A 26191-nucleotide genomic window follows, 5' to 3' on the forward strand; every position below is an offset into this window, starting at 1 on the left:
TATACATAATGATCCAGATGCCGCGAGCACTACAGACTGTAAATAAAGCATGGAATGTTCGCTACGAGAAAGAAGACCTGATCCTGATTTTTGAAAAACTGAACACCTCACGTGCCCCAGGTCCTGGCGGTCTGTCCAACGCAATTCTAAAACAAAATGCGGAGCTGTGGATTCTCTTCATGATGAGACTCATAGAAAACATCAACAAACAGAATACAATCCCTCCATCATGGAGAACAGCGATAATCGTCCCCATATACAAACTAGGGGCGCGGGACAATACGCAGAATTTTAGACCGATCGCACTACTAGACCCATTGGGCAAGATCTTCGCTGCATTGCTCCTCAAAAAACTTAATGAATAGATTAAGAAAACAAAGCGATTGGCAGCGAGACAGACGGGATTTACTGCTGGCATTGGTACTAATATAAATCTCCTTACTTGGTCAAATATGAAGCAATAGAAAAAAAAAACACAGATGTATGCTGCTTTCTTTGACCTACATATGGCATTTGATTCCATACCAAGAACACGACTATGGGAAAAACTGTTGGCGTGGAATTGTCCAGTGGAGATCGTCGAGCCAATAAAACTATTATATTCCGATACAACAATAGCTATGAGACTTTCAAAGAATGGCACGACTACACCCACGATAAAAACAACAAAAGGACTAAAGCAGGGTTGTCCTCTCGCTGCCACCTTATATAATTTATTTACAGCAGATTGCGAAGAACATCTTAATGACCCGGCTCTGAACCCTCCAAAACTGAACTCTGTCCCAATTCCAGCGTTATTCTACGCCGATGACATAATCCTATTAGACAAAACCATCTCGGGTCTACAACGGAGCTTACATCTTATGGGAACCTACATGAAATCCAACAACCTAAGGATCAATAATCATGCCATTAGTAAAACTTCCATTCAAGAAACATCCAGTGCTATAATTCTCTATTGATAACTTTTGTCTAGAAGAAGTATCGACCTTCAAATATCTCGGCATTATACTAAATCAATCTAAAATAGAAAAACAGTGGTTCAATAACCTGGAAATGAAAACCCAGACACTAGCCAGACAAGGCTGTGTCCTACACAGGAAATATGGCAAATTTTCCTTTAAACCTGTCATAATATTCTACAGGCAGAAAGTAATCCAGGCAATTACATATGGCAGCGACGCAATGATCCACTCACAATCCAAAAATTGGGCGAAACTAGAAGCTATATTCTGGATCAAGATCTTAAGGCTCCCAGATTCTTATCCGATGGCTAGAATTCGCTATGAGGTGGCAACCCAATCCCTATCTTCGATAGTGACATGGAAACAGCTCAACCTACTAAGAAAACTTCTGACAAATGATGAAACACCAGCAACAGCAATTTTGAAAGATAATCCAACTGCTCTTCATAATACATTTTTAAGGAAATTGAAAGATCATTTGCACCAACAATTAAAGGATGAAGAAATATCACTCGAAACCCTCATGAACAGACCACAACATGCAAAACGCAAATTAGTAAATAACGACTGTATCCGAACTTGTCATGCCAAAACCCTATATTTAAGAAATTTTCAAAGTCAATTGGACATTCGAGCACTAAACGAAATTCCGAAGTACATGGAACAGTTTCCTGATAACAATATCCGTACAGTGTACATGGCAATTCGTTTAAATAACATACCTACAAGAGACAAACTGGCAATGATACGACAAATCCCGAAAAGTGACAACTATTGTCGTTTCTGTAAAGATAGAGAAGTACCAGAAACAATTTATCATCTAGTAATGATCTGCCCAGAATTAACAACCAAGAGACTGAATTTTGGTAACTTTTTCAAAATATCGAGTCAACAGATGGACACGGATATGCGTTGGTCTTTATTATTGAACGGGCGCGAAAACAAACTCATTTTCACGATAGCTCAATACTTACAACATATCTTGGGATTGCAGCCTGGAGTTCAACAGAAAGCCAAGTGAAGATACTGACGACTGGCCTAATTGATGCCGAAAGTGTTAAAAAGAGATCTTCTTATTGTCTCTACATTCCTTTTTATTTTTTTTATTTTTTTTTAATTTTATCTACTCTCTCTAGCTCTCAATTGAACTGTTATATTGTATAATTTTGTGTATCACTGAGTTTTTAAAAATGAAATGAAAAGTTTGTAACAAACTAAATCATTTTAATAAAAAAATAAATTAAAAAAAGATGTTGCCAGCTCACTCAGTTTAGGATCCATTTTCATTTGGATGTACCTTCTCCTTTCCATTGTGATCGCACTGTTGGCATTACCCAACAGGCATATGCTCTCTGGACCCATCCCATTAGTACCATAGAGTCTATTCTCTCCCCTTTCTCTTTCACTTCATCAGCCTGCTGGAGTATCTTTGCAATTGGTCCCACCAAATCGAGCAATTAAAATTGGCATGATTTCCAAGATCTATCAAGCCCTTTCTTGACGTCTTTAGTATATCGGCCCATACAGGTGAGCATGATTTTGTTTGTCAATTTCTGGTGTTTCAGTAATTCATTCCGGCAGATGTTGTCTGGGACACATATCCCTTAGTAAGTTTCTGGCTTCTTTGGCCAGCGGTGTTCTCAATCTCTTCATCAGGTACACCGCTATTTTAGCTAGCAGTTCTCATTCTGATGATCGGGGATGAATGAGAGAGTCTGGGCCGTTCTCCTCGCAGTTATCCTTGGTCTTCCTTTTCTTGGGAGCTCTTTTGTCTTTATACTCAATGGAAGATGGCAGCATTTCTGCCTCCTTTTCCCTGGTTTGCTCCGGCCAGCTTTCATCTTCCTTTTCAGAGCTCGCTGAGGAGATTTCCTGCCACCTGCTTTCTTTCACCCTCAACCTCACTGCCTTTCTCTTGCCACCTTTCTCCTTCCGTGACGTGCCTGAGGGTGGGCGGGGAGGGTCTGGGCATCATTTGCCCTACAGGCTTTTTTTAATCCCCCTTTCTCTCTCCCAGGCTCGCCTGCACCTCTGATTTCGTCCATGCCTCGGGAGAATCTTAACCAATCCTCCATGAGGGATACATGCTGTAATCCATGTCCCATTCTTGCATCAAACGCCTTTTGGATGACCTGCCCAATACTGCGCTGAAGTCTTATTTGGCTAACATGTGATCTTCCCTCTTCACTGGAGCTGCTCATCTTGGAATACACTCAGTGATTTATGAAGGTAAAATTCACAGGAATCGTGGGCCTGTTCCCGTCAGATTAGTTCAGTCAGAATATACACAGTGGGTCAGTGTAACACAGTTTTAGCAGCTTTCCAGTTTTTACCTGGGACTGTGCCCATCAAAATAATTATCACTTACAACCAGCATGGGTCGTCATTTTTACCTTTTTACAGTTACCTGCGCCCAGATTTGATAGTGCGATCTCTGCCCACTGCGTTTGTCAACGCTCTGTGAGTGTGATAATAATCTAATATAACGTTCGGGCTGCTCTCCCTCCGTTCGTTCACCACTCACTTTCTCTCCACACCGAAATGCGTCTCATCAGCGCTGTAACCGCCGGGTCCCGTTGCGCTGAGAGAAACGCTTTCCAATATGATCTGCCCCCTACTTGGAGCTTGACTCTCACGGACACCAGAGCAGTCGCCCCCATCATGCTCCGCCTTCGCTGCACTTGTTCCCCTTAACGAAATAAAATCCTAACTCGAGTGCAGCATTTACCATATAAACATTGAACTGGGGGGCGTGGCCTGACGCGCATGGAGTGAGGACGGCGCTTCCTTGAGCTCCAGTTGGGCCGCGCAGTCGGATCCTTTTTTCGGGCATTACGAGAGTAGCTGTGCCGTCTACTCACCGGTACAGCTGCTCATAAGGCGGTTGCCCGTGTGTGGCATCTTTTCCCGAAGAAAATCGGAGCCTGGGCACCCGTGGAATCGACTCAGCCCGGCTCCCCCCACCTCCCGAGGGAAGTCTCCAAGATGGCGGCCGCATCACGTCGTTGACTCCGGGGCTCCGGAGCACCCGCGGAGATCGGGACGCCCACCAGACTGATCACTCGCCCCTCCGGATAATAGCAGCCATCCAGGGGCCCGAGCCACCCCCCGAACCGAGGCCCCACAGACCTCTACCAAGATCGGACGGCGGCATCGCGGGGGCCCTCCACTTCGCGCCCAGAACCGGCGCCCCCGCGGATCACACACCGCCGGCCCCGCGGACTCTGAGCCCTGGCCTGTGGGGCGCCTGACACACTCGCCGCCACCCGGGGGCCCTGGCCGCACACTCGGGCGGACTTCCACACCGGGGCCGGATCTGGCCTCCAACTGGGATTGACACAAGGACACCTCATCTGGGGCGTGTGCCACACCTGCAGTGGGAGCCCCCCCCGCCCCATCTAAAAGCCGACCCCACCATCTTCCTGCGAGCTTCAGTCCACCGGCCAGACGACGGGGGCCTCCTCACCTCCCCCAACTGGCACCATCCTGCCCCGCAGCAACCAGCTTTGACCGGCTCCCCCCACCACTCCAACCACATCACGTCGTCGACCCCGGGGCACCAGAAAGCCCGCGGAGATTGGGTCACCTGCCGGGCTGATCACTCGTCCCCTCTGCAGACTGTTGTCACCCAGGGGCCCGAGCCACACCTCGGAACGAGGCCCCACAGACTTCAACCGGGATCAAGGGACAGCATTGTGGGGGCCCTCCGCCTCCCGCCCAGAATCAGCGCCCCCGCAGATCAGACATTGCCGGCTCACTTGGGTGGACTTCCACACTGCGGCCGCGCTCGGCGGCCTCCAACTGGGACCGACACAAGGACGCCGCACTTGGGGCGTACACCATACTCACTACGGGAGCCCCCCGCCCCATCTAAAGGCCAACCCCAACATCTCTTGCGGGCCTCAGACCAGCAGTCCATCAGCCAGACGACGGGAGCCTTCCCACCTCCCCCAACCAGCACCCCCCTGCCCCGCAGCAACCAGCTTTGACCGGCTCCCGCCACCACTTCATCCTCGGGCCACAACGACTTGCACGCCCCCACCACGGGGCAGCTGCACACCTGTCACAAGAGGTGCACTAGGATTGGCGACACGACGCACCTAACAGACACGCAGCGGTGGGCTGCCTGAAGTCGCATGCTTACCCACTCTGCGGGAAGACATTGAACCCCCTGCCTCACTCATCGAAGCCAAGAAACTCCACTATGGCGGCCGCAAGAAATAAGGCCAGAAATGCCACCATGGACCCTTTCGTTACATCTAAGTCTCAGCCAGCCTCCCAGACCACCCCGACAGGCCCAGCACCGCGAGCCAGCTCGGAGGACGACACCAGGCACAATCAGGTATTGGATGCGATCGCCGCCCTAAGATCATCCATAGAATCGAAGATAGGCGAAGTCAAAGCTGACATCCAACTGATAAGACTGGATGCCCTCAACCTGACGGAACATGTCTCCGCTATCGAATCTTCCCAGAAGGACAGGTCCGACGACACGGCGGTCCTAAAGTCGGAGGTTGCAACTCTCAAAAACAAGGTGTCCCTTCTGGAGGCGAGGTCCGAAGAGGCGGAGGGCCGCGCCAGGCGCAACAACATCAGGATACTGGGGGTGCCGGAGGGGACAGAGGCTATGGACCCGACAGCCTTTGTGGAATCCTTAATCCAACAGGAGATTGGGGTGGCAAATCTCTCCCAGGGCTTCGCCATAGAGAGGGCTCACCGATCCCTCCAAAAGAAACCCCCCCCAGGCTCCTACCCTCGCCCCATCATTGCGAAGGTACTCAATTTTCGGGACCGGGAGGTAATCCTGAAATTCTCTCGAGAAGGCGGAGAAATACAACGGGGCAACTCTAAAATCACTATATACCCCGATTACACCCAGTCGGTCCAGAGAGCCAGGAACTCGTTCGTACCAATCAAGGCTAGACTGAGGAAACTGAATCTGAAATATATGCTGCTTTACCCCTCCAGACTGAAAGTGCTTTTTAAGGGAAGAGCAGTGTTCCTGGAAACTCCGGAGGCGGCCACTATGTGGATGGAACATAACGGCCTGGCCGAGGTCCCTGCGGATGCTTCTCTCGGACAACATAATGAAGATAGCCAGGGATGACACAGATGCCCCCCCAACACACCAGAAATGGTAAAAGAGTCCCGACCCACCTGAAGCAAAACTACAAAAAGAGTTCGCTAAACGAGTGCGCGGCCCGCCGGACTCCCCATGCGCGTACATGGACCCCGTTCCCGCGAGAGACCAGTGCAGGCCAGTTGCCAGCACATACTTACTCGCGCTAGACACCCGGATGGGGACAGACAGTGCGAGAGCACCCGAGCACTGCACCGTTGTGACAGGAGCTGGGTGCACCAGTTACAGTTGTGTTTTTCAAGTTGTTGTTGTTCTAACTCTCCCGCCTCCGAGAACTTTTACCGGCTCCAGAACAAACTCAAAATTAAACTTTGAAACGGATCGCCCCTCACGGTTTGGACAGGTCATGGCCCGAGACAAAATACGATCAACCCTTGGAAGAGTGGGGGTATCTCCGCTGACATCTGAAGCCGACGCACAATGGCATCAAAACCTAAGGTGATCACGTGGAATGTCAGGGGAATGGGGTCCTACCTTCGTAGAAACCGGATACACTCCTATCTGAAGAGGAAGAAGATATCCTTCGCTCTACTACAGGAAACGCACCTCTCCACAGACTCCGCGGACAAACTATTGAAATACTGGGGTGGCCAGGGGCATGGCTCATCCTACTCGAGATATGCACGGGGAGTGTACACATGGGTAAGCCCAGGCACCCCTTTCCAACAACTGGGCGTAGAAAGAGACAACGAAGGAAGATACCTGATAATGTGGGGCATGCTGGAAAACACTCGGCTATGCATAGTGAACTCATATTTCCCCCAACACGGCATTCCCTCTCACCTCGGGAAGCTGTGCGCCAGGATCATGCTCCATAGGGACCATACCCTAATATGGGGAGGGGATTTCAACTGTGTCATGGACGCTGAAATGGACAGGTCTATCACACCACGCGCACCCAACAATCTTTCCTCCGAAGCCCTTCGCAGAGCAATGGAGGAGTTGCACATGACCGACATTTGGCGGGACCTGCACCCAGTCGATAGATCCTACTCGTTCTATTCGGCCCCCCACAACCTCCACACCAGGATAGACTATCTCTTCATAAACCATGAGCTGACTTCACAAGCTGAATCTGCGTCCTACCTGGGCAGATCGATATCGGACCACTCTCCGCTAGTACTGCAACTCTGTCTGAGAGGCCCTAGACCCCCTATCCCGATGTGGCGCATGCCAACAGAGGCCTTGACCGATCCCGCATTCAAGGAAACCCTAGCTGAGAAGCTTGAGGAATATATAGACCTCAATAAGGGCTCAGTCGACAAATGGAGTACACTCTGGGAAGCAATGAAGGTGGTGACGAGGGGAGAGGTAATTGCCGAAGCAGGCGGGATCAGGAGGCAATTGAGACAAGTACTAGAGTCCGAGGAGGAGGAGATCAAGCACCTTGAGAGTACACTCCCCCCAACGATGGAGACGGAAGCCAGGCTGAAGGAGGCTAGAGAAGACTGCAAAACCGCATGGGAGAGACTCTCGAAGTTCGACTATTCCACTCGGTCTGCGAAGGCACACAGCGAAGCGGATAAACCAGGTAGGATACTTGCCTGGTTATGCAGTAAAGAACACCCAAGGTCGGCACTAAATTTGATTAAGGACAGCCGGGGTACACCCCACAGGACACAGCAAGCTATAAACGACACCTTCTCTGATTACTATGCCGAACTATACGCCCATACCAATCGCATACCCAAGGCTGATATCAAAGACACCTTGGAGGAAGTCGGTCTACCCAGACTGAATCAGGAGCAGAGAGACATGCTGGGGGAGCCCATCACGCCCGAGGACATTTCCGAGGCGATCAGATCCCTTTCCACGAGCAAAACCCCCGGAACAGACGGCCTTACACCGGAGTTCTACAAGGCATACGAGGGGCTCCTATCCCCCATACTACAAGAAGTCTACGCGGAAGCATTCGAAACTGGGGGGTTACCTAGCAGCATGAGGGAGACCCTTATAGTCCCACTGCTTAAGCCTGGCAAACCACCTGAAAACTGTGACTCATACCGCCCAATAGCGCTCCTGAACTACGACAGCAAAATACTAACAACTATTCTGGCAAAGAGGCTCTCGAAAGTAATAGGAACCCTGGTACACGAAGACCAAACTGGCTTCGTTCCGGGACGCAACACCACGGCCAACCTGCGTAGACTCCAGCATGTGATAGCATACACGGCCGAATCCACCGAAGACCTGGCAGTATTGTCGCTAGATGCCATCAAGGCTTTCGACTCGATCTTCTGGGAGTGGCTGATTGAGACCCTGAGGGAATTTGGGCTCGGCGATCAATTTGTTCGCTGGGTCGAGGTGCTTTACAACAACCCAGTTGCGAGAGTGAAGACTGGCAGCATGATATCGCGGGCGTGGCCCATCCAGAGGGGAACCAGGCAGGGATGTCCCCTCTCCCCAATGTTATACATTCTGGGCCTTGAACCGGTGGCGATCTATTTCAGGAATCAGCTCTTCGATGCCGGCATCAGCTTGGGCGGAACAGACAATATCATCTCCCTGTATGCCGATGACGTCCTCCTATACCTACGAGACCCCCAGATAAACGCCCCTATAGCCCTGGATATCCTAGACAACTTCGCGAAATACTCAGGGATAAAATTTAGCCGCCAGAAATCATGCTCCTTCCCCTTGGCTGGACTCAGAGGCAAGAGCGCTGACGAACTCCCTACGATTGGGATTAAATGGCAGGTGGAGGCGTTCCGCTACCTGGGCCTCACCATTAAGCACACGCCGGCCTCTACCCATGACTGCAACACGGAGGTGGCCATGTCCGGAGTACGCAGATCTATTAAATTCTGGTCGAAACTGCCGCTCTCAATGATGGGTAGAGTGGCAATATCCAAAATGATAATATTGCCCAGATTTCTTTACTACTTCACAAACATAACATACTACATCCCACCACCCTTCTTCAGGAAGCTAGAATCCCTATTAAGAGACTTTCTGTGGGGCCGAACCAGACACAAGCTTGCACTGAACATCCTTACGCTCCCCTACGCTGAGGGTGGCGTTCAGCTTCCCGACTTTCAGAGGTATTACCTGGCGGCACAACTGACCCATATCGCAAAATGGCTATGTGACGACCCCTCGGCAGAGACGAATCTCCTGCACCAACTAACCTCCCCCATGCACCCCAAGGAGCTAATATGGAACAAGCAAGTGGGGCCTCATGACCCACCCATGATAGCACAGCTGGGGCGACAGGTATGGACAGACAGGTATGGACAAAGGTCACAGCTATGCTGGGGCTACGGCACCCGTACGCACCAGAGATTCCCATCCTGGCAGACGTGTGCAAAACCAACAGCGACTTATCGGCGATGAGGAGATGGGAGCACCACGGCCTTTACTCATGGGGAGACATGTTCAGCGATGGGCTGTTTAGAGACTTTGAATCACTGCAACAGACAGATGGACTCCCCCCAGGACAATTCCTATGGTACCAGAAGGTGAGACAGGTTGCCAAAGAGAAATGGACTGAATGGCCTGAGGAGCCGGACACACGCCCACTTGTGCAGGAGCTGTATGGTGTCGGCGACGGCTGGAAACCGACGTCGAGATTGTACATCCAAATAAACGACAGGACCAACCCAAGAAGCGCACGCCTGAAAGAGAAATGGGAGTCTGACTTAGGGACCGAAATCACAGAAGGAGAATGGTCAAGGGCCCTATCATACCCAAAGGAGATATCCCGGAATGCGAGGTTCAGGCTGATTCAGCTCAATATCCTCTACAGGACCTACATGACTCCGCATAGGATAGCCACATTCTCCGACAAGGTGGCTCCGACCTGCCCATGGTGCACTGCCGACCACGCCGACATGATCCACATGTTCTGGACCTGCCCTAAAACACAGAAACTCTGGTCCGCCGTCGAACAGACCTGTAGGAGAGCTGGGTTGGAGACATATGAATGGACACCTAAGGAATGCCTCCTGGGTACCCACCCCAGGTTGAGTAAAATCAAACACCTGGTGAAGTTTATGGACATTGCATGCGCACTCACGAAGAGAACAATTGCCATGGCTTGGAAATCCCCGACTGGCCCCAGACACGAACCCTGGACTAAGGAGATGCTAAGATGGACGGCAGCCGAAACCAGGGCGTGGGAGGAAGGGATAAACCAAGGCGGAGAAGATCCAAGCACCGCGCTGGAGGCTTGGAAGTCCCTCCTGAGAGACTTGATTTCCTCAACGAGCCTCAAGCCCCCTTGAGTCTACCCCCCCTGGACCATCGAGTAAGGTCGACCGAGACACTGGAACATCAAACCCACACTCCCCTCCACAAAACGCTCTAGTATGATCGGCCAGCCCTCACCGACCTGAGACGAGGGTCCGACAACAAAGCGATGAGCCCAACATCCCGGAGGACATGCGGACAGTTAGTGTTATTTTTGTTATTTGTTAAGTTAAGTTGCCCACCCTTACCAAGCTCAAATTGCATATATGTTATACTTTAGGTGACTCACCCTCACCACGCTCTTGATGCTTCAATGTACAAGCATACATAAATGCCAATAAAAATATTTAAAAATAAAATAAACATTGAACTGTAAACCGAAACACACATAGATAACAAAACGGAACACTTATCTGCTGCTCGAGCAGCAAATAAAGAGGACGAAGTTACAGGAAATATACCGTTTATTGGACTGGATGATCAGGGATTGATTAAATGAAGTCACATGTTTTATGCAGACCAATAATATATGGACTACCAGAGACTTAAACTTTAATGGGATTTGTAGTTTTTTCACTTTGTTGTATATATTTATGTTGTTCATTGAAATTGCTGCTCGAGAAGTAAAGTTTGCACTTCTCCCGATTTCTTTGAGGAAATCTCCCTCCCAGGTGCTTAAGAATGGTAGCATATATGTTTTAAGTATATGCACATTTGTAAATAGCTAGGATCTGTTCCTGTTGTACCTTGATATGAAACTGAGTAGGGAAAAAAGCCCGGATATTGGAGGAGGCGGCCCGATAACCCTGGTAGGGTCCTCCTCTGCCTCCCCTGCCCCTCGGTAAGGGAGAGGGCGCAGGCCAAAGAAAAGTGGCAAAAGTCGGCAAAAGCCCGTGAAGGGCGAACAAAGGAAAGGGGCGGGGTAACTCCTTTATAACAGACGGGTGTCCTACACCAGGTAGCATCCAGCCCCTGGAGTAGGACGCCCTTCGCAGAGGAGAAGAGGACGGCTAGGTGTATGGCAGTGTTTGGGCGACCAAGCCCAAGAGACAGACTCCGAATGAGCCATGAGGAAGCCGGAAGGGTCTTTGCTCTTCTCGGACCAGCTCCTCTTGGGAGCCTAACGGCAGGGGCATCTGGTGGTAACAATAAGGGCTCAGCTTCCCCCGAAGAAACAGCGCTCTCCCCACCCACGAACACCTGCAAGGGCAGGCGCGGCTCAGGAACAAAGGGTTGGGAGAGTTGGGCCTACTATGGACTTGGTGCAAAGGAACAAGGGGAAGCAGGTGTTGGACACGGAGGAGGCGCCACACTTTCAGACTATTTTCACTAATGTGTGCAGTGATTCTTTATGTTGTGAAAAATAAATCTCTGGCCAAGTTTGCAATTTTTCGAAGAACTGTCTCATTCTGCAAGTCACTAAGGGGAAAGAAGGGAATGGAAGAATGAGCAAAAATGTGGCTGTGGGGACATCACGTGATCGCGGGAGCGTGTTCTCGCGAGATCTCGATACACGGGATCTCGCGAGCCCACGCTCCGCGGGAAAACGTTCCCGCTTCACAGTTGGCGCCCTGCCAGCTAGAGCGGTCGTACAGGAGCGCTGCTCCTGATTACACAAAAAGGAGAATCAACTCCAGAACCATCTCTACAGCTCATAGGGCATAACACCACAGCCAATGGAGGCTTCATGGGGGCCCTATGAGTTTACGGCGTGCCACCGGTGAGCACAACCCTTCCACAGTGAAGTAACTGAGGAAGCACAGGACCTGGTCAGTTTAACAGTGAGTAAGCGCCCTGCGCCACCAGTCCACTTTAAGACATTCTCCCTTGTTCTCAGTCAATAAAGACTGTCAGAAACCCTACTGCGTCCTGTCATCCATTCAGGCCACAACATAACTGGCGACGAGGATACCTGAAGTCCCACGGACCCACCATGCAAGGCGCCACGCCACCCCCTGCGTTTCTCCCCCTGCCAGGGACACCGGCGATTCCGTGGATGCAATGGGAACCCCTTTTTTCCACCTACTTGGAAGCGGTGGGCGGCACGCGATATGCCCCCATCAGGAAGAGGGCGATGCTATTGAATGCGCTAGGGGTTGAAGGTCAGCGTATCTTTGCAGGCCTTAAAGAAATACCGGCGGCCGATGAAGACGCCGATGACGACGACGTGTACAAAGAAGCCACGCGTCGCATCATGAAGAGGTTCACTAATAAGGAGAATATTGTACTGCATAGGTTGAGATTCTACACTCGCAAACAGGAAGGGAGCGAAACCGTGGATGACTACATCACCAGGATGAGGGAACTCGCTTCTCTGTGCGCCTTCGGAGAAAATGCAGAACAGGTCATCTGCGACATGCTCGTCGTCCACACCAACTCTAGGAAAGTGCAGGACAAATTCATCCAGGAGAAGGTGGTCACCCTCGATAAAGCCATCCAGATTGCCAGGGCGGAGGAAGAAACCTCCAGCAGACGCAAGGAGGCGGGAAGTCACCTGCCTGTGCCCGAAATGGCGGCGCTACAATGGAGAGGTCGCAGAGACAAGCAATCCCGCGACGGCCCCAAGGACAAAAGTCCCAGGAAAAAGGAGGCACTGAAATGCTACAGATGCGCCAGTCTCAAGCACATGGCGAACGACCGCGACTGTCCCGCCAGGAATAAAGAATGCTCCAAGTGCGGACGCATTGGCCACGTGGCTCCAGCATGCATGTGGCGGGAGAAAACCGTGTCCCCTGTCGACGGTGACTGCACCTCCACCGATGAGGATGAACTGCTGGACAGACCCATGGTTGTCATGGTCAATGCCCCCCATGCCAGGAGAGAAAAGCCCCACTGCACCATTAAAGTGGACGGAATGGAAACGCGCGTCATGGCTGATTCGGGATCCGACCTCACCATTCTGCCCATCGACTCGTACAAGGAGATGATGGGACAAGAAAGAGTGGAGATTAGATCCACCAGGCAAAAACCCACCGTGTTTGGAGGGGCAACGGTCGACCTGTTGGGCTACATCAAGGCCCGCATCGATTTCAAGGGGAGGTCTACCACCACCAAGGTGTATTTTTCCCCCAAAGGTCCATCCGTGCTGGGGTGGGATGACCAACACAAACTCAGCATGAAACTAGATCCCAGCACTCCGGAACAGGTGCTCATGATCTCGTCAGGAGCAGCGCAAAACTATAAGGAGATCTTTCCAAACCTGTTCTCCGAGAGACCGGGAAAAGTGAGAAACTTCGTACACAAAATTCGACTGAAACCCAACGCCACCCCAGTCAAGCACAAAGTAAGGGCGGTACCTGCCACCGCAAGACCAGCTTTGGACGCTCACCTGAGGAAGATGGTCGAGGAAGGAACCATTGAAACCGTGGAATCCTCGCAATGGCTGAGTCCGGTGGTACTAGTTAAGAAGAAGTCCAGCAACGACCTCAGGATCTGCATCGACCTGAGAAGCCTGAACTTGGAGGTGATCACGGATAGCTTCCCGCTCCCCAGCATCAACGAGATCGTCCTCATGATGAAAGAGGCGGCCATTTTCTCGAAGCTGGACATGCGTGATGCCTATCACCAGATTCCCCTACACAAGTCCTCCCGCCCCCTGACGGCGTTCATCACTCCTTTCGGCACCTTCCAATACACCCGCATGCCTTTCGGGTTATCGTCCGCAGCATCCGCATTCCAGAGGATGATGAACTCCCTATTGAAAGGCCTCACCAATGTCTCATTCTTCCAAGACGACATTCTGGTATACGCCAAGGACAGCGAGACCCATGACAAGGCGCTCAAGTCAGTCCTAAGCAGACTTCAGGAGGAAGGCATTCACCTACGCCATGAAAAGTGTGTCTTCGGGGTGAACAAAGTAGAGTATCTTGGGTACTGCATCTCGAGTGATGGGGTGAGCCCCAAAAGGAACCTCATGGAGGCCATTACTGAGGTGCCGGCGCCGATGTCTAAAGAGGAACTGCGCTCATTCTTAGGCCTAGCTGAGTACTATGCCAAATTCGTCCCCAGGTTCTCTGAGACCACGTCTCCCATGAGGGAGCTTCTGAAGAAGGGGGCAGCGTACTCTTGGGGCCCAGAACAAGATGAGGCTTTCGGCGAAATCAAGAATAGGATTCTACACGCGCCGTGCCTTAAACCATACAACCCTGAATGGGACACCTACATCACCACTGACGCCAGCGCATACGGCCTAGGGGACACCTTGACCCAGAAAAAGGGCGACACAGAGAACATTGTGGCGTTTGCATCCAAGGCATTATCCTCATCCGAGAAGAATTACTCTACGGTAGAGAAAGAGATGTTGGCATGCGCTTGGGCCGTCGACTACTTCAGATCATACGTATGGGGGACAAGATTCAAGTTGATCACCGATCACAAGCCGCTAATCCACATGCTGAGCCCGGGCGGCACCAGGATGGCCACCCCCAGACTGGCCAGGATCGCCGCGAAGCTCCAAGAGTATACCTACGAGATACAACACATTGCGGGCTGGAAAAACGCACAAGCGGACTGCATGTCCAGGCTCCTCAACCAAAGCGCCCCCGGCACCACATTCCTGGAAGACGAATGTGTCGTTGCGTCCATCGGCGACCTGAGGAACGTCGAGTACATGGAAATGAGCGAGCGCCACTGGCAAGAAGAGTTCGAGCAGGACTTCGCTCTAAGGCACGTAAGCACCTGGGTTCGAAATGGATGGCCCAACGAGAGAGCGATCCCTGAAGGCCTTCGTCCCTACTGGAAGGTGAATGAGGAAATTACCGCCATGAACGGTCTCATTCTCAGAGGTGATCAAATCATCCCACCCAGCGGAATCCGTAAAGTCATACTGTGCAGAGCACACTCGGGCCACTTAGGGTGCAACATGACCAGAAGAAGGATACGCGACGCATACTGGTGGCCAGGTATGGACCAGGACGTTCGGCAGATGGTCGATAGGTGCCACGAATGCTCCAACAGCGACAAGCGCCTAGCCGTGAGGCAAGCCCCCATGCTGCCCACCGAAGTCCCCAAAAGGGTGTGGCGAAAACTGGGGCTGGATTTCATAGGGCCGCTGGACAACATGCCCCCTGAGCACAGATACGGGATAGTCTTGGTCGACTACTTTTCCAAATGGGTGGAAGCTGACTTCACCCCGGACATCACTACGGGAACAGTCATTGAAACTCTCACCGCCATATTTCAGCGGGAGGGCCTGCCCGAAGAACTCGTCACGGACAACGGAGTCCAACTAGTATCCAGGGAAATGGAAAAATTTCTCAAGCTTAACAACATCAAACAGCGGAAAGCAAGTCTATACCACCCACAGGCAAATGGCCTAGTCGAGCGGGCCAACCGCTTCATCAAAGGGGCGCTGCAACTGGCCCACGCCTCGGGCCTAGACCCATACAAGACGGTCAAAGAAGCCGTAGCGGCTCACCGTCTCACCCCCAACGCCGTCACAAGTGTTTCTCCGTTCCATCTGCTGAGGGGGAGAAGGGCGGCATCCTCACTGGTACCACCATGGCTTCAGCAAGTGAGGGCCGACGAAGACGTCGACATGGCTGACGTAACGTGCCGTATGCAGCGCAACAAAGAAGCAATGAAAGCACAGGGGGACTAGCGCCGAGCCGCTCGACACACACAAGTCAACAAAGGGGATCTGGTGAAGATACGACTTCCCCACAAGGACACCATCACAGGTTCCAGATACAGCAGTCCCATAGAAGTCATGGAGAGAGGGACAAACCACATCCGCACCAGCGATGGCAGGAGATGGAATCTAGAGAGGGTAGCCATGTACCGCAGGAAAGATGATACTGTACACTCCCCTGGAGACACTGGAGGAGATCAGGTCTGCCAAGAGCCATACGAGAACCATCATCTCCCGAGTGGAGACATCATAGAGCCGCAACATCGCAACGACTTCGCAAGCTCCCTTTTCCCAACCACACCCAGGGGATCACAGCAAGGAGCTGGACAAAGAGATCCCGATTCACCAGCACCCTCCCAAGGACACTTCATCGATCCCGCTACATACCCGGATCCTGGCAGGCCCCAGAGAGAGAGAAGGAAGCCCGGGAAATATGCGGACTTCATCATGGAGTGACCTCCCATTCCTTTTTTCCAGCAGAGGAGGTGTGTGGGGACATCACGTGATCGCGGGAGCGTGTTCTCGCGAGATCTCGATACACGGGATCTCGCGAGCCCACGCTCCGCGGGAAAACGTTCCCGCTTCACAGTTGGCGCCCTGCCAGCTAGAGCAGTCGTACAGGAGCGCTGCTCCTGATTACACAAAAAGGAGAATCAACTCCAGAACCATCTCTACAGCTCATAGGGCATAACACCACAGCCAATGGAGGCTTCATGGGGGCCCTATGAGTTTACGGCGTGCCACCGGTGAGCACAACCCTTCCACAGTGAAGTAACTGGGGAAGCACAGGACCTGGTCAGTTTAACAGTGAGTAAGCGCCCTGCGCCACCAGTCCACCTTAAGACATTCTCCCTTGTTCTCAGTCAATAAAGACTGTCAGAAACCCTACTGCGTCCTGTCATCCATTCAGGCCACAACAGTGGCTTATTGGCTTATGGGTACAAACCGACAAATGCAAGGGTTATTCTTCCCAGTGATGGATCAGGAGCCAAGCAGACCCAGAGACACATTGGTAAGTTTCAGTTGTGACTTATTTATTAGGTTCTTTCCAGAGGTACAAGCTGGTACTCATCAGTCACAGGTCCCCACCATCTAGGCTGGCTGTAACTGACCCTTGTGGAACCTGCATACAGATGCCACCAGGGTTCTATACCTGCCTGTAAGGCATAGCTCTCAACCATTTGTGTTGCAAGGGCAGGTGAAATCACCGGATTTTGTTTTTGGCGGGTGAGACGGGCGTGCAGGAGGCTTGGCGGGTGAGTCAGCCCTTTACAAGGCGGTGACACCCGCCAAAAGCGTGTGAGTTGAGCGCTATGGTAAGGTTCCATGCTTGACATCACTTGTGGTGACCACACACATATAGCCACTACACAGTCCCCTTTAAAAAAAATACACAATACATTTTAATGTAAAGCTATACAGGCTGGTCTTCCAAAATGTTAATGTTAAAATCTCCAGATTTCAAAACCTAGGATGCGTGAAAAGACTTAGATGAAGAAGTAGGAAGAAATATAATGTTGGAAGACACTGCTGTGAAAAGAGGATGTTCATGATGTTGGAATGTTTAATTGCATTATTTCTTGTTATTTCCAACTGTACGACGCAAGCAGTGTCTTAAAAAAACGCGAATATTCCACAAACATGGCGTGCGCATAAGCCTTACTATGTTCTGTCACGTTCAGCGTTCTAGTTGTCTATTCGAGCTGTACTGTCACGCTCTACATGTGTTTGTCTTACGCAGCAGAGGGGCGGGTTCGACGGAGGGATTAAGATACAACTGAGGAGCGGGAAGGAAAAGGTGCGTGTTTTGCTTTTGCAGTTGTCTCTCTTTTGCGCAGTGCAGAAAGACGTTCTGCTTTAAATGAAAAGGAGCTTGCGCATAAATTATATTGGTGGGACAGCACAATAGAGAAGTATCAGCTGTTGAAAAATCATTACTTGGGTTGCTGCACCACATTGACTATGGTGCCCAAACACTCCGTTGTATGGGTACCAGGGACAAACTGTCATGTGAGGGTTAACCCTCGGGGCGTTGTAGTCTGTATTTTGTGGACAAGCGCAGGTTGACCGAGGGATGCTGTCAAGTTTCATGGTCTGCGAACGCTGAAACTGTGGAATTTAAGGTCTTTGAGCAGTGACTCTGCTGGCGGTGTTATGTAATATTTGCTATCGCGTACATTTCAAGTCTTCAAATGCACGGTACCCAAATATCACACATCACCGGTTCTTGCATTTGTCAAGCACTATGTAGCAAGAGGTGTCCGCCAACCCAACCCCTAATTTGATTTCGACAGAATTTTCATAAAGGCACACAATACGTCATGGAACTAATCAATAACATTCAGTATATACAAATTACAATACGATAATTCATCAAATAAGAACATACAGATCTAAAAACGTATAAAAATATAAAACTTAATCTTCATTAAATACGATTCTAATATCATTTGCAACTCGCTGGGACCCCTTTGATCTTCATCTCTCTGCCCACAGTAAATATTTACAAGTGATATATACAGCACGCAAATCGCTAGGGTTAGGACAGGTCGCCATGGCCTTGTTTAGCCTTCTGCAACCTAGGATCAGAAACGGTGCCTTTAAGAATCTTTTCCTTAATGGCAAAGTTGCTATGCAAAGAAATAAGAAATTAGCCATATCCTCATTTGGATTACCACACAAAGGGCATGCTGCAGGTACATTTTTAATCCCATTAGTGTCTTATAGGTGCTATTGGCTGAGTCCCTGAGTGCGCCTTGATATACAACGAACGTTTGTTTTTAGGGTTAACATGATTAAGATACTCCTCATACCCTGCGTTTTTCTTGATACTGCAGTATCTTAACAGAGCAGCTTGTAAGAAAGCGAGGTAGGCAGATGGTGGTTGCGCTCGAAGTTTATTGTGGACAAACCCCGGCCCCCAGCAGGTAACTCCGACAATTCAAGAATGTGGAACCTTGGATGTAAATAAACAGTCCAGGGCTAAGTCCAAGGTTCCATTACATTACAACACTTCCCCCCCCCCCCCACCCCCCAATAAGGAAATCAATCATACACCCAAAAAATTTGCAAGAACACAATAATGACAACCCTGTTGGCCAACATCATGCACACACTACGCACCTCACTCACACAACTGCCACGTAGACTGTTCAGTGCTCTGAACTTTCCATAACGTAATCCTTGAACCTCACTCGCACTTCATCACCTGGAACATGCCTGAATACCCTCAGACCCTCCGTCTCTAGGCAGTTCAGAAGTGCAGCTCCCTTGCCGTCATCGCTGTACCTTGCACCACCTGCTGCTCTCAGATAGACCTTGAAAGTGTCCACCCAGAGGTCCCAAGGAATGGGAGGTTCCCCTGGATTGGGAAGGAAGGCAGGAGGTGGGCAGTTACTTTGCTGCATCCTGCAAGTGCCCTGTGACGCCCTTCACTTTCAGGGTTGGTCCAAACTAAATGAGGATCCTCAATCTGTGCAGCAATTGCTTCTTGCAGTGTCCGATTTCCTAGTACCCATGACTACACTTCCCCCAGTGTCTTTGGTTGTGCCTCCTCTCTGGACTGTTTGAACCAAAGTTCCCCTTTTTTTCCCTTCAGGGTCAGGGTACACCCTGAACACTCCACCAGCTTGTGCTGTACATCCTTAATCGAGCCATGTGGCTCCCTCTCTTGACCACATAAATGCTTTTCTGAGCCCAACCTGGCTCGCATTCACTCTCGTAGGCAGTGGCAACAGCTGCACGCGTGCCCGTGCCGCGTTGCTGGTGCTCTCCATCACTTTAGGCTTGCCCCCTTTGGCTCCTCCCGGGGGAATCTCGCTAAGTGCGCTCTTCGCTTCTTCCCACCACCTGCGGTTCTCTGCGCGGCTGGTGCACGCGCTGGAAGGCCTGCTTACCTTCCTGCCGGTGTTGTTAAGACAGATTTCTGAACTCTGTCCTGGAGGGGCAGAGGTTCAGAAGGCCAGCCTAGTTTCTTGGAACAGGGTAACCTCTGGACAAGCCAGACCAATCAGGGTAGCGATCACGGCGGTCAAGACTAGGTCTCAAGAGGGATAAGGGTGACTGAAAGCCCGCAATGAGCACACAAAGCAAGGACACTTACAAATTACTCCAAGCAGGTGTTATATTAAAAATATATACACATTTATTACAAGGCCTTTGTAACATTGACCGTAGCGAGAAATCACAATAAAACTCAAGTAAACCAACACATACCAAACCAATACAATATATATACAAATACAAACGAGTCTAACGAGTTAGACGCACAAAACGTGTAGACCACCTGGATGGGGAGGAAAACAGGCAGTGCAAGTAATAATTAGACCCAGTCCGCCTTCAGAGGCACCTAACTAAAAGGAAGTCCCAGCCCTACGAAGAGTGGAGCCTTGTGCTCAAAAGTACCTGCACACACTGGTGCCAACTGGCAAAAAGGGGAGTCTCTTCGAGGGGAATCAGGCAGTTTAGTTAGGTGAACAAATGAAGATGAACAGAACTCCGCGACTCAAGCGCAGTCTCCACTGTGGGCAGCAGCAGAGCGCGAGTACGGAAAGGCATGCTGTTAGACACAGCGGGGAAAAGCTATGGGCTCCTGCAGGAGGGCGACCAGCTCCTAGCGATGCTACTCACCGGTCCCCGATGCAAGCAGTCCCAGGCTTCTCCGCGTCAGTTTCAGTGCTGGCAGGTTCAGATACGAGCAGGGGACGTCTCTGCGTCGTGTAGATTCCGCAGAAGCTGAGTTGAGGATGTCCCAAACCCAGTGAACCCGCACAGTTTATTACCACAGCAGGGCAATGGAGCGGCCGTGTGTATTTCAGCCCAATGTACACTACTCACTTCAGACCTGGGAATGCCAAGTGTACGAATCGTGTGAGAGTGTCAAGGACTCGTAATACAACACAACCTGACAGCGGTTACAGAGCAAGGCTCCTGGGTAGGCTGGTCAGTCTGCTGGATGGCCCAGAGACACTTCCGAAGGCTTACGTGCAGGAGATGGTGAAGATGCAGAGAATAGTTGTTCCCACTATTCCAAGGGTCGAAGTACCAGTACAGGCCTTCTCGTTCGATCCGAGGTAGAAAGGGTTTCACAAAGCGACAGCAGTGCAGAGGAGCAGTCCTTCAGCGGGTCACAAGCGATTTCTCAGTCCAGCCTCATGGTTGCAGGATACTTGGCTCCTGTATTCCTTTGTTCGTGAGAACTCAGGAGATCGACATGGTAGTGGTGTTTCCAGCCCCCTCTTATCCACGGTTCCCTTCGCGCCAAAACGGAGGGGACCCAATGGGAGATCTGCTCACAAAACACTCACACCATACGTGGACCTATCACGGACCACAGAGGTCCCAGGCATTCACGACACACTAGACTCTCTGGCACCCAGGATGTGTATTGGGACCAGACATCCCAGCCCACATCCTGGAGGCACACACAAGGCCTGTAGAAGCCCGCAAAAGCATCTGTGTTTCACGGGAAAGTACATGCCCAAATAAGGAAGGCCCCGGGTCGGCTCGACCTGGGGAAGGTGAAGGGGGCAAGATGGTCAGCGGACAGGACAAAGAGCCTCGTGGTCTGGCCATTTTGGGAGCCAGGCCACCATTTTGGGCTAAGTGCGAGAAACACGCTTAAACGCCAAAAGGAGCTCAAAAACACAAGAAACGATCGCTGCCACCAGGCCCGTCCGTGATTCGCTTGCACCGTTCATTAACAATCCAAAGAGAGTATCTAGGGCCTGTAGAAGACTAGAGACCCAAGAGATCAGTAACTTGGCGTACAGTGCCCTCTTGTGTCATGTTGCGCGAAAGCTGCAACATGATAAAGAAACTACGGAAAACAACGTTTCACAACGTTTCCAAGTACTGACTGTCTTAAGGGCATGTCAGTTTCCCGTAAGAATGGCGCGAAATCCCAGAGGAGTGCGGTAGAAGGCTGCACTTTTCTGGCAAAGTCTAGATCCTGGTGAAAACAACAGCAAAAAGTTTAGGGGTTGCCACATGGAAGGAAAATTACCCACAATTAAGAAATATTTCCTAACAGGTGTGTCTGCTGGCTGCTCAGGCCAACCTGCAGGAGTCTGGGTCCTGCTGCACCGCCTCCTCCACGGCACCGGGACCGGTGCCAGCCCACCGTCAACCTCCGCGGAGCTTACAGAGAGGCTGCAGGGCTGGCAACTGTGCAGGCGGAGCTTCTACGCTGCTGGGCTTCTCCCCTCCCGTCACTGTCTGCTTGAATGGACCGCTGCCACAGGGGAGCTGCATGTGTGGCTTTACATAGGCTTTGTCCAAATCCTTGTCGCCAGTGTAAGAAAGCGAGGTAGGCAGATGGGGGTTGCGCTCGAAGTATATTGTGGACAAACCCCGGCCCCCAGCAGGTCACTCAACCAACCGACAACTCAAGAATGTGAAACCTTGGACGTAGATAAACAGTCCAAGGCTACGTCCAAGGTTCCATTACATTACAACACAGCTGAACCTGCAGCCTTCAGTGCAATGTCGTGCTCAATGTTACTAAGGGCTGCAGCTTTAATTGCAGCTTTTGAAACACTGGATATACTACTTGGGTCAGTCTAGTATGTACCAAGGCCTACGGCACCCAACAAATCCTTGATATGTTACCCAGGCCAGGGACAACCCCCCCCCCCTTCCTGCCTAATTATGGCCCTTGGGTGTTCTCTATATTTGGTAAGAGAATCGTTTGACCATAACTGGATTCGGTAGTAAAGTGGACAAAATTGGCAAATGTGCTCAATGCCTTGCATACCTGTTCCAAAGTGCACTGTGGGGCGGAGTGACCTCTGACGGGCCCATGGGATCAGAGCTCACCCTGAAGTACTTTTTAAGACGAGATAGCTGCACCTTGAGGAGGATGGGTTGCAGGATTCTCTTACTCCAACACCAATCAATAAGGACAACTCAGTAGTTTGGCAAAGGGAAGTCCGTTTAATGACAAGTACAAAAAACAGGGAAACAAATGGAAATCAACAGTAATGCGATCACCTGTCTCGCTTCAACTTCCAAATTCTTCATTCAGACAGCAATAGTTATAGTACATTCTCGTCATCACTGACTTGTTACACTCCAAAATTGTCATGCAATTCTATTGGTTGGGAAAGGTAACTTAAGTATAGGGGCTATATCTGTATATGGTAACAGAGTGTGAGGATTGGATAACTCTTATAGGGTGGGCGTCTCGCCCATCCCTCTACATCACTCGTGATAGACGTCACTACAAGTACGTCTTCTTATTGGTTCTACTAGCTATAGGACCCTAGATTATTTGGTCCATTGTGATTGGGTAGGTTACACCCCTACACATAAATCTCCACTTTAATTGGCAGAATGGACACCCAGATGGGGTGTGCCCCAAGATTCACCCTGCCTCCCTTCCATCAATCAGTACCTTTTGGGCTATGTGTCAATTAGTTGGCTGAGGATGGCCTCGAAACTGTAGCTTCTTATCAGGAAAAGTTATGGCATCCTCGGGTTCTGGGTGACATCAGACGTTGGTACCTCTTCGCGCTTGGCTGGTCACGTGTCTGTTCACTGTGAATCTGCTTAATTTTCCTTCTTTTCGTGTATTTGATTCTTTATTAGCCTTGCCACTTGCCTGGGGCCTCCTTATTTTGACCTTCACGGGGCAGGCTGCTATGCTCTGAAGTTTTGATTTTTCGAAGTTGCCGCTCTCCTCCCTTCCTTGAGTTGACCTTGAATTCTCAGGCATGAGCTGCTTTGTGCTCAGTTTCGATTCCGCTCTTTCCTTCTGGCTTTAGCTGGAATATGAATCTCGGCCTGGTTGGCCCCTTGCAGCCTGGGCTTAATTCTGCTTTTACCTAATGGAGTCGTACTTGTATAATGTGCTTCATTGAGGTAGATATATAATTGGCGCTTGCCGCTCTATTCTTCTACTAAGCATTGCAAGCAGTACCGTTTCCTTAGCTTCTTGCGTTCCAAGCCTATTTACAGGCATTGGTTAGTTGCATATTTCATCTCACTTCATGGTTGCGTTTATTTATATATCAGCATCGTTTCTTCTTACAAGTCCATTACATCATTACTCTTCACATTTCGTTCTTGTGTGTCATCTATCGATTGTCGTTTATGTTCATCTGTACGTCTGTCCGTGCCCTTGGGTCGGTTCCATGTAATAATGTCCCCTCAAAAATATCGCCATGCAAAAGAATCGCCGAAAAAATAGCAGTTTTTTGTGGGGATATTATTACATGGAACATGCGGGGGACACCCCCGCAATCCCCAACCCCTTTTTTTTCTTCATGGGGAGCGGGGGACACCCCCGCAACTACCGCTGCCCCTGTTCCTATATATATGGTCACCCATATAATATTACCTGATATCCTTGGGTCATCACCACTCGCCTTCTATTAAGGCTCTTTGGGTCTCTTCGGGGACAGTTTGCAAGTAGTCTTCATTTTGTGTTAACTGCTGGTACAGTTGTCTCAGTGGGTACCGGGCTGCCCATGGTTGTCTGGTCATAGTCACTTCAACAGGCATTGCACTTCTGAATGGCACTGGGCAGAGTCCAAGTGCAGCTCTCTGTTGGTTTGTTTGTTCCTCATACGTCACATATCTTGGCGAGTATGGAGTGCAGGCCGTATCTGGGACCTCCTCTACACAATAACCGTGGTACCTTAGGCGTAGAAGATGGTCAACCCAAAATACCTTTTAGATATTTATTCTCTACCACAGCTAGAGCACCTGCTTTTTCATTTCCCCACAGCTCTGCCCCATACATTGCGGCCTGTCTCGTCTGGGCTTTGTAGGCCCCCTAATTTATATTTGTATTTACTCCAAATGCAGTAACAATATACAAGTAGTGCCAAAGGGAGTGCCTTTAGTCTTTGAAAGTCTAATGCCTTATGGGAAATGACTTGCTCACAGTTGCTATAAATTAACCACTAGTATTGTCTGTTAAAACCTATAATTCTGGGTCTTTTACGAAAACTATATACTATAAACTGGATCGCTGACTCAAAATGTTGGCTTCGGATGGCTATGTTTGCTATAATTGCTTGGCAAGAAAGGGGGTGATGGTAGGCCAAAAAGGGGTCTAGTGATTGGCGTATGCAGGGAGATAATGTCCTCACAGTTGGGAGCAGCGGGAGCGAGCGAGAACATTATTGCTGTCAAATTTCTGGAGCAAGAGGCTAATAATACACTACTCTGGGTTCGGAATTGAGGGGAGCAAGTGTTTTCGTTGTTTTCTCTTTCAGAAGCTCTTGCTACATTCCATACATGCCAACATTCAGAGCCACCTGGGAGGGAGATTTCCAAAGGGAAATCAGGAGACCTACATTTCCACATAGGAATGCATTGGGTCTACCGTAATTTTAGGCGGGAGACAGTGAAAAATAGCTATATTTTTCACTGAAAAATCAGGAGTCTCACACCTAAATCGGGAGAGTTGTCATGTATGACATTCTGCAGTGAAGACGTGCTTTGGAAGCATACGGCACGCACTGTGATACTTTGATACTGTGCCTTTAAGGCAAACCTTTAAGAACTTCCGTCAAGCGAAGCGCGGCAGAAGTGTTTCGTGGTGGTCCGTGGGGGAAGAACGTTTTAAACTGCTGCCTTCTAAGTTGGAGCGAGTACAAAGTACATAAAGCGTTGTTGGTGCTGCCTAGTCTTGCACAAACATTTAGAAGTTGTAGTTTGCGGATGGGGGGCATGCCGCATAATTATACAAAGTGTACCCTCCCCAATATTGTTCCAACAGGCACACAGAGGCATAGGGAAACGGGGATCTGCATCCGAACTGGACCTGTGTAACTTAACTAGCATCTCCAGTTAAAAGGTCCACGATAAATGGTGTAAGTGATACAGATTGATGGGCGTTTATACATACGCTTTAAGACCTTTTGTGGGCGGTGCGGATCCTGCTAAACCATCACGTCAGCTACAAAGCTTCCTCTAAGCGCCTGTCGCTTTACGATAGTAGAAAAGTGGAAAAAATCTGCTGTGTGCGTGTAAATGACCTTGGATATTTTGTACTTTATAAAGGTGAACAAATGGCTTTGAAACTACGCAGTGGCAGGTTGGCCATAACAGACAAAGGAAAGGAGGCACTGAAAGCCTACCAGGAGGGTGGTGGGCAGAGTCTAGAAAATGTGGAGACTCCAGCTAAGGAAACCAATATGGAGCCAGGGTTAAGTGTAACAAGTCACCCAGATATCCAGGAAACACAGGAACAGGGACTTGAAACCACGCATCCTGGGGGAAAATGAAGTGCTCCACCAGGCCCATACTATATTCAGAAGT

General features: G+C 50.2%; 1 protein-coding gene across 5 annotated transcripts in view; it reads left to right on the top strand.

Annotated features, from left to right (window-relative positions):
• The first annotated feature begins 17654 nt into the window (after positions 1-17654).
• The window catches only part of MUS81 (MUS81 structure-specific endonuclease subunit), a 1262762-nt gene continuing 1254225 nt past the window's right edge, over positions 17655-26191 (top strand). For 3 of the 5 annotated variants that reach the window (XM_069645008.1, XM_069645010.1, XM_069645011.1), the window contains exon 1: positions 17662-17720. The gene's annotated coding sequence lies outside the window, so the exon portion shown is untranslated. Of the gene's footprint in view, positions 17721-26191 lie in introns of all 5 variants that reach the window. The other 2 variants (XM_069645007.1, XM_069645006.1) reach the window with 2 other exon arrangements.

Source organism: Ambystoma mexicanum, chromosome 2p, assembly GCF_040938575.1.
Source record: "Ambystoma mexicanum isolate Mex_15411 chromosome 2p, UKY_AmexF1_1, whole genome shotgun sequence".
Classification (NCBI taxonomy): Eukaryota; Metazoa; Chordata; class Amphibia; order Caudata; family Ambystomatidae; genus Ambystoma; species Ambystoma mexicanum.